Source organism: Anser brachyrhynchus (genome assembly GCF_964034855.1).
Source record: "Anser brachyrhynchus genome assembly, chromosome: 3".
Taxonomy (NCBI): domain Eukaryota; kingdom Metazoa; phylum Chordata; class Aves; order Anseriformes; family Anatidae; genus Anser; species Anser brachyrhynchus.
Genome location: NC_137696.1, coordinates 63,513,416 through 63,523,056, shown reverse-complemented (window position 1 = coordinate 63,523,056; position 9,641 = coordinate 63,513,416). Strand labels below are relative to the sequence as shown.

Sequence of the window (9,641 nt, the reverse complement as noted above, 5' to 3'; positions counted from 1 at the left end):
TTTTTTGTTGTGTTAAAAAATGTAAAGAGAGAGCACACAAAAGAGAGAGAGAAACAGAAAGAAAAAAGTAACTGTGGGCTTTCCACTGCAGAAGTTATGCAAATACATATGCCTGAGATAAAATATCAAGTACATATATGCCTTAAAAACTTTCAAAAAGCATAAAAATCTTTTAAGGATCTTATTTTTTTACACCAGTTCAGTCTTAATCCTGCAAAGGCTTCCATATTTGACAGACCATGTGTATAGTTGTTTAAGTGATGCAAAATAAGAAAAATTATACAGATTTGTAGAATCATGCCCTAAAATTGCATTAATTCCTTAAATACAAACAAGAATTCTCAAAACACATCAGAAAGGCTTCTCTGTCCGTCCTTGTTTTCATTACTTACTATGACACTACCTGAGCAGAAAAGTCCTTTAATAAACTAAGTGTAAAGAATACGTGATGCAGTACATGTGCTTTGTATCTAGTTCATCTTTGCCTTTAGGTTTTTGCGCAATCATCTCCCTAAACTTTGCACTCTATGTACACCCATTGTTTCAGGCTTTTCTACATTTTTTTCCTATTTCGCCAAGAAAGACATTCCAAACTCCTTTTTCTAGCTCCTTCTCAGTTCTTGCTGTTTAGCCTTGAAGGGGCAATAAAGTCAGATTTAATCAAAGACCTTTATTCACTACCAACCACTGTTATAATCCTACATATTTATCTAATTTTTATTATTTCAGAAATAGCAGAAGACAAAAATCATTCTTCCTCATCACAGCAATGTTCTACACACAGTTGTTTATGCCCATGGTTTGCTTGTTTTTTTACATATTTACATCCTTGGGATTTTTGCTGGTATTCAGAGCTCCAAACAGTACCGTGACCTCTTCCACATTCGATCACAGTCATAAAACATGTGCCGGGTTTAAATAAAATCAATATATCTAAAAGCAGTGACATAAGTAGAGCACTCACGTTTACCACTCAGTTCAGAACACTCTGTGTCCATCGTCAGGAGCCAGCTGTGACAATACGAAGCATCTCGGAGCTCCAGCAAATGGGCTGCTCCAACCGAACAGTTTGAATGCAGTTTTACAACGAAAATACGTTTTAAAAACAGAAAACAAACAGCCAACAGCAAGCTGAATAGCGGATGGAAAGCGCTAGCAAGTGCATTCTGCTGCAAATCACAATAGGCTATTCTACTGGTTCCTCAATGGGTGACCACAAGTTAAAACAACCTAGAAACAATAAATATAACGTTAGGGACTCACTCAGAATCATTAACCTGGTACACATTTATCAGAGATTTTATCTCAATTTATATGACACTGTTTGGTGTCTAAAAGATCCAAAGAGCCTCTGAAACAACTTACACCAACTCATTATTAAAGCCTTTTGAGACAAAACAGGAGTCAAAGGTCTCAAAGTTTAAAACCTACTTTAAAGCTAACCAGTAAGTCAAAGGAATTGTGCTGCAAAAGATTTTGCAGTAACAAAAAGGCAGAAATCAAACACAGTTCGGAATCATCAAATAAACCCTTAGCAGAATGAAACGGCTATATTCCCAGCATTTGCACTAGGCAAAAAACCCATGCAGATGGTTTATTCAATATCACTTTTTCTCCAACAGAAGAATCAATGTTGTCCATTTACATTAGAACAGCCAGACAAAAGACAATTTGCTGTAGCTAAAGAGAATTTGCAATGAGGGCTTGGAAGTTTTCATAGCAACACACAGCGTCCTTGTGTGCGTGAGGGATTAAAAAGGAGGCGCTTCCATCGCTCACAGCCCCAAAACACTGTCACAGGGCACAGCCCCAATGCCACACGCCTTGAGCTTTGTCCAGGCTCAGTCCAAAGCTTTCTTCTTCATCTTGCTTCAGATTTACTTTTTTATATTCTTTCTCTTGCCTAAAAGCACTACTTTTCTTCCCCCTCCCCATTTGAAGCCTCTAACTCAGGTCACTCAAATTCTTGCATGGACACAGGTTTGGGTTTGAGCTGTATTGGTTTCGATGCCATTTCTCTCTTCAATTAGATGGATTCTAAATATATAAATATTTATATTTAGAATCCATCTAATTGAAGTGCAGTTCCTACACTCTAATAAGCAATGATTATGACTAATTTTGAACATACAAACATTACAGCTGAGTGACAAAAACTTACTTTACACTAACTTCACTGCTTTTATGCAACACAAAACTAAAAAAGAAGTTGAATAGAAAGCCTTTAACATAATAAATTGTTTCTGTTATGAATATGTATCCCAATGCATTTTACAAAAACAAATGCCTACCCAGTGAAGTCAAGAGATTGCAACAGCAATGGATAGGTCCCTTGTAGGACTGCACTTCTTATGACTGCCTATATCCTCTGAATGCTATATAGATTTAAAAATGTAAACATAAAAAAGACAGTACAGCAGTTTTCTAAAATTACTGTGTCTGACTTGACAAGGGTGTATGGTCACACACAGGTGGAGTCAAAGCACAGCTACCTCTGTGCCTTCCCGCTGTTCCTTGAGGGTCTGGAGAAAGCAGATAGCACTAGGAAAAAGCAGAGTACTTCAGCTAACTGCAGTGCTTATTACCAGGCAAAGCTCCTCCACAACAGATGGAAAAACTCCACTATGTGTCTAGCTCTTGTTCAAGCTAGCATAACTCAGGAACTATAAATATGTGGTAACGATACATGCAGTGAATGGTTAATGCCAGGTATCCTTTGCTAAGAAGGGAAGCCTTTTCACAGCTGCATGACAGGGACAAAATAAAAGGAAAACATATGAGAATTAACTGTAAAGGGAACAAAAGATGTAAGTCTGTACTGGAGGTCAGAAATCTTACTTTATTGTATGTTATGGAAGGGAAATGACTGAACGCCAGACAACGTGATGTCCCTGGAAAGAGACTGGGGGAAAAACAACTTCCCTAACATCAGGGACACAGACAGTAGCAAATTAATTAATGAATTAATTAAACTCTGAAAAAAAAGCCTTGCGTTTTAATTAAATAAATTAAATTTTAATAATTAAACTTGGCTAATTTATTTTGACAGTAAATTTTATCCTTTAATACCATAAATAAGGCAAGTGCTACTTACAAGGCAGAACACGGCCAAAAAGCAATCTGCCTTGAAGATTCAGCAAGGATGCTTGAATGATTTACTACTGTTAAGTATCACTATTATTTTCCATGTATGGAGTAGATTTTTAAGGATATAGAGACAATCAATACTGGCAATATCACCTTTGTCACAAACAAATAAAAAACAACCCACCAAGTTGGAAAAAGGAATGTGATGCTGTAGGTTTAGAGAAGCATTCAGCATATCATCAGCTGTATCCACGTAGCCCGCTGTCCTACCACTGAGAGAAAAGAACAGGAATCAATTGCTCATCCTCTACTATGTTCCCCGTAGAAAAGTAAAATACATCTACATGTCTTGACAGTGCCTGAAATTGTGTAACTAAAATTGACTCTAATATGTAGTTATCTAGATGAAGGAGATTTCCAGCAGGAAGGTACAATACCTCCACGCTAGGAAGTACTTAGATGATGAAAAATAAATGACCATACAAATTTCAGCCAGAAAAACCTATCCCTCGTTGCATCTCATTTATAATGGTATAACATGTACCGCATCTTTCCTTTTTTTGAATAACAGGCATCACTTACAAACCTTAATGTATTTCATTTGTAACATTGCTTCCTGTTCCTGATAGGGAAAGGAAAATTCATGAGGCAAATATTTAGCTCCAGGCAACAGGCCAGTATAGCAACAGAAAGTTTTACACTTGTGCCAAGATTTCTTGGTTTCCTTTTAAAATGAAAATCGTGACAATTATCTTGATGCTTTCTGATGAATCAGATCTGTCTATATGCAAAAAAGACTTTTTTTGTTTTCAATACACTATTTTACAAGCTTATTCACTTTCTTATTTTTTAAAAAAGCAGCTTATGTACCAACCTAAAAGCTAATGTGCTTGTGTGAAAACATTTGTAACCCATCAAGCCACAGAGTTTTTCATACAGTAAACCCAAAATGAGAATTGAAAGAAAAAGAGAATTTCACCAAGAAGATGAATTTAGAAACACTTAATAATAATAATAAAGTTGTTGTCTGCTTTGTTTAACACTTTCCAGTCCACATCATGCATCAGACTGGCTTGTAGTGTCAATCCTTGATAATGTCAGTGTTTTAAAAACCATATCACCACAAATTAAAACTTCAATTAAACTTGGAAAAAAAAAAAGTACTTCACATGCCATGCCCATGCTGTTTACTGCCACCATTCTACATTTATGATTTTGTCGTTTCTTTGCCTCATCCATGCCTGATTTTTTCCAGGGTCTTCCCAACGTTGCTCTCTTAGTTACTGTTTTCCCACCAGAGGTGGGAAGTGGTAGATGATTCACTGGCAGGAACACGAACTCTGCTCAGTTTTCATCTCCTGCCTCACCTCTGTTCTCACAGTGAGCAGCAGTTTAAGAACGGCAAAGGTCATCCCAGCTTGCAAAAAGCACCAGTTCAGCTCCACATGCCTTTCTGAAGCTAAAATTATTCTGTGATGCTTCAGTTCGCAAGGACTCTAGAAACTAATGTGTTTCCAACGTGCGTTGGTTCCCCTCGCTCTTGCAGCTCTTCCCCCAGACGCCTTTGCCTGGCTATCACGAATGCAGCTCTCGACCTGACTGCTCCCACTGGCCACGCTGAATCCAAGAGCTCTGCGGGTACAAAAGTTCACAGCAGAGAGCAGCCTCTACGCCCAGGCAAGACCTTCCCATTTCTTGGACTTCTGCCTCTCCCTGCTCTTCCCCTGCTGCGGGCGTGCCTTGCGCTCCCTAGCCCCGCGCTCTGCAGGCTGACAGAGCAGCAGACAGGCAGATGTGCAGATGTGTCTTGTTCAACTTAACATCGTGTACAGGGCCCAAAGCTCATAATGCACAAACCCCAGTCCCTTGGGCAGTCAAATTTCCCACTGCAGAATGACTGAAATTCATGACTGTCGGGCCGCGAGCAAAAGAAAAAAAAAAAAAGAAAAAAAAAGGTAGGTAAATAACTGCAGACAACTTGACAGAAAGCAGGGAAACCCTCGCTGTCAAGCAGCAGCTTCTCAGCTTTCAGTCCACCTCCCCGCCGCAGACACAACACATCTCCACCACCACTCGTTGCTTACACAGTTAGCATGCAGAAACGTTACTTTCGGTATAGGAGGAAAGCCTCTGAAACCAGATATTCTGCAGTTCTTCAACACGTGCTTGTAAATCTTCACAGTTTGTAAGTCCATCCCCCAAGACAGAAGACAGCCCTGAAGGAGCACATCAAGCCCTTTTCTGAGGGAACCAGGTGCTGTGCAAAGCTCCTGTTCACAGCAAGCACCAAGACTGTTGACTGCACTGTGACTACAAATTTTTGTGATCTTTATTTTTGAAGCACAGCAAAGTGCAACATTCACTGAAAAACCTGAAACAATCTTGACTGCGAAAACAAACTGTTCATATAATACAAAAAAAAAAAATCAGAATATATTTTCTTTCTTATCCAATACATTTTCCAAAATTTTCTCCCATCTACACAGGAGGACCTACCACTCTACAAATGAATAGTCAAATTTATTTAACTAGTGTCTTAAAAAAAAATTCCATGGCAGAAAGTCAGGAGATGTAAGAACTGAGTACAAAAACAGGACTCATGGCACTGGTTTCTGTAGTTTTCTCAGCCATTCACTAAGATCTCCCAACCTGAATGTCCTGCCCTTAACAACGCTGCTCATCTGTACCATACAGACACCGCTCACATGATCCCAAACTTGAGACCCTTGAAGCACTTATTGAATCAGGTTGTATTAAGTATTGACACTTGAAGCAGGTAATTTCAATAATTAGATGTTTATTCATGCATTTGCTTTATTTTTCTATGCATGCAGTATTAGTCGAGTTACTGCAAAAATATCCAGTAGCAAGCTTCCTTTTCATTGTAAAAGTTTCAATTGATTGTAAATGATGAATCTGAATTCTACAAATTGATTGCAAATCAGTTCTCTCAAGTCAGAAGCCCTGGCTGGGCAGAAGAGGAACCCTGTGTTCTTCCAAGCACACCCTGCAGAGATCTGTTGTGGTAAAAACCACTGTTCTTCCTCAGAGAACGCTTCATCTGAAGCTGTACAAGGTTGATGCCCAAAACCAATCTATCAGGAATTGTATGCAGGGACGAACATAAAAGGAAAAAAAAAAAAAAAGAAAAAAAAACAGAATACAGTCTCTTATTACTACTGCAGCATTATATTATTTGTGGCTGAGTTCTATTTCTGTTGGCTTTTAAGTGGACTCATGTCATATGGTTAAGTATAATTTCTATATTTGACCTCCCCTGAGATCGCCAATTACAATTTTCTGGAGTTAGTGCATTTCACATGGCAACTGAAAGTGGAGAAAACGTCCTCCAGCAAAGACAAGCTGCATGAGACTTCCACAGACAATGTACTGGAGAGGGCAGGGACCTTTTCTTTTTTCTCCTCTCTTCTCCTCTCAATCACATTCATTATTTTGTAGAACAGATTCAACCTATACTTTGGTAAGAAGATGCAAATTCAGAAAAAATGAATGGGTATTCCTCTCAAAACATACAGGAACAATTACTGGGAAAGGGCAATAAGCAAGGTTGAGCATGCTGAAATAATCATTATTATATTTCAGTCTTGGGAAGTTGGTCCTTCAGAAGGATCAGGAAGCAAATGTTTCAGTGTGAACAGATTATATTCTGGTTTTACACTCTGCTGCAGGAATTTATACAACCTCAGGCATGATCATGAACTGAGAGGGTGGCACAAAAATCCTCTGCTAGCAGGAGACATCCTCGGGCAGAGCAGAACATTTGCTTTTACTTAAATGCCACATTCCAAAGTCCAAACCGAAGACCTCTGACGTACTCCGCAAGTACCAGGTCTGGTACCGAGGACACCGATTCCCACCCACGCAAGCACAGCAGCTGACACCCCGGCACCATCTCAACCAGGCTCTAAGCCTCCGCCAGTCCCTCTAATTCCATCTCCCGACATTTGTTCTGCTTGTTTGTTTGAAAACAAACACACACACACATTCTCCCCTTCCTCCTCCCCCTTTTGCCACTTCCATCTGCTCCCTTTTAGGCCCCCCGCTGCTGTCCCCTTCCAGCACTCCCAGGCTGGCGCCCCAGTGCCGGACCGACCCCACTGTTACTGACGGCTATCTCTGCTCCCACCTGGACGCCTCCTTCCCTTCAGGCTTCCTGCTGCTCCACCAGGGCCTCTGCCCACGCCTCTCCCACGACCCCCCCAGCTCCCTGTCTTCACAGGTTACCGTCAAAGAGGAGCGCAGGATGCAAGGACCCGAGCAGGACAGAGGCCCCTGCTTTACTCCCCTTGCTTCCCGTATTTAAACCCCCTGATTTGGGGCATGGTGAGGTATGCAGTGGCAAGGGAAGCAGCCGAAGCCCCACACAGCTGAATTCAGCGTTACTGATAAAAAAAAGTGTGGCCTCAGTCCCCCCCCATCTGCCCACTCCCCATGACTTAACTCTCCGGCAGCCAAAGGGAAGCGCAGGGCAGGAAACTGCCCCAGCGGAGGATGCACCAGCCTCCTCCTCCTCCTCCTCCTCCTAGCTTAGCTTTCAGCTGGATCACAAAACTCGGAGTCACAGCACAGGCTTAGAAGGGATTACTAATGGTAGCAAGGCTGAAATAGGAAATGGAGAGAGGCCTTGGTTTCAACAGGAAGAACCGAAGGAATGCACTCTTCACTGAATTGTTCGATGCTTCCTATTAGCTCACTTGAATGAGATCTCTTGGTGAATGCAGGGACACAGGAAGAGTTTATCCCTGTTTCTGTGGAGGATCATTGGTAGAGCCTAATTAAAGTTTAAGACTTATCAATCATACTCCGGTGCTCAACGAACTAGACAGCACTGTCTGCATACGCAAGTTTAAAAGAGAGCGTGTATTTTCTTCTTACAAAATGCCACCACTTGTACTTTTGATGTACCCAGAAAGATACAGAGAAGGTCAAAAGCCTGAGCCCCCAAGCCAGAGCTCTTTGCATTTTGGTTCTGCATTGTAACATGAGACTCTACTTACGGGCTAAAAGACAAAAATACTGCTGTCACTGTGAAACCTGTATCACTCTTCCTTCCATAGTAGTGGCCATGGGCAGGGAACAAATGCATCTCACAAAAGCCAAGGGTTTTGACACAGTTTGACCAACGTCCAAATATTGGAACATTGGTTCATATCCAACACAAATCATTAAAGGTGAAAAACACTATAGGGCTAGCTAGCCAGTCATCTCAGCTTTCATGGAGGCAACATTGGATCGGTTTGCTCGCTGGTACTGTGACTATTAATTACAGACTGGCTGGTTATAGTAAATTCACACTTACCCAAGGGAAGTACTGTGCATTGATGATGCTGGTACCAAAAAAGTCCACATGATGCTAAAATCCCAGAAATCCTGACTGTAACTACATCACTGACAAACTACAACCTAAGCACTCAGGATCCATGTTACGTATGACCAACCATTAGGGACAAGGAATAAAACCACCATGAATTTTAAACATTTCCTTTGAATGAATAGTTTTCTATTGGAGACACTGAAAACGAAGGAAAAAAACATAACACGGTGTTTGGATTCTGTCTTGGGGTTGATTTTGAGAAATGCCTTCTTCATGTGGGTAGACAAAGTTCCAAAACGTGATCATAAACCAAGCATCCCAGATAGACAACCCGCGAGTGTCACCAGCTTGACAATCTTAAGGCAGTTTCCCAAACCTTTTAAGACTTGCATTAGAAATGAACACATGCATAGAGGTGGAATCAGATAAAAAACAACACTGATGAGAAGCAATTAGGCAATATCTATACACTGGGCAGTAAATAGCTACCCACCATCAATAGCAATATGCCTGCTCATTCCAGCACATCTATTAGGTATCACACAGTGCTGAGAGCTAAATTGTACATGTAGTTGTGCTTACAAACACCGTACAGAGCAAGTATGTGGAGCAATAACAAACTCCCCATCCCAAGGAGAAATTCAAAAGCAGACACCATGTGCACCTCACAGAAAAAAGAGCTCATTTTAAGGGGCATGACTGTTCCAACCAGAACATTTCGAGAACACAAGAGCTTTTTAGGAAGCATCAATATGAAAGGGAAATGTATAGAACAAGGGAAAACAGGATAGAGATGTGCAAGGGAAGAAAACAGAAAGGAAAAGAACAACCATCAAGCAGGAAGAGGGAACTTCATCTTAATGCAAAAGGAGATGAGAAACCAATGAATGTAAGAAGAGCTAGGCAGGGCTGGACACGGAGAAGCAGCCCTCCCACCCCAGCTGCTGGGGAAGCAGGATTATGGGGAGTCCTAAAAGCTCTGAGTTTCCAGCAAAACAAAAGAGAACAACAGAGAGAAAAAAAAAAAAGACAAGTGCAGACCTGTCTGTTTGGACATTAGCACTAGTTTCTGGTTGCATGAAACACACCATTTATGAACAGCCTTCTAAAAAACCCTCTTCCATATCTATGAAAGCAGCCACAAAGGGGAAGGGGTATTTTTCTGTCTCCTACGTATTTAGGATCTGGGAGGCATCTGTGTTGCTGTGCTCTGAACTCA

At 41.0% G+C, this 9,641-nt stretch overlaps 1 protein-coding gene across 4 annotated transcripts in view; it reads right to left on the bottom strand.

Moving 5' to 3' along the window:
• Positions 1-9,641, bottom strand: part of NHSL1 (NHS like 1) — a 167,310-nt gene that overhangs the window by 137,939 nt on the left and 19,730 nt on the right. The window lies entirely within an intron of this gene.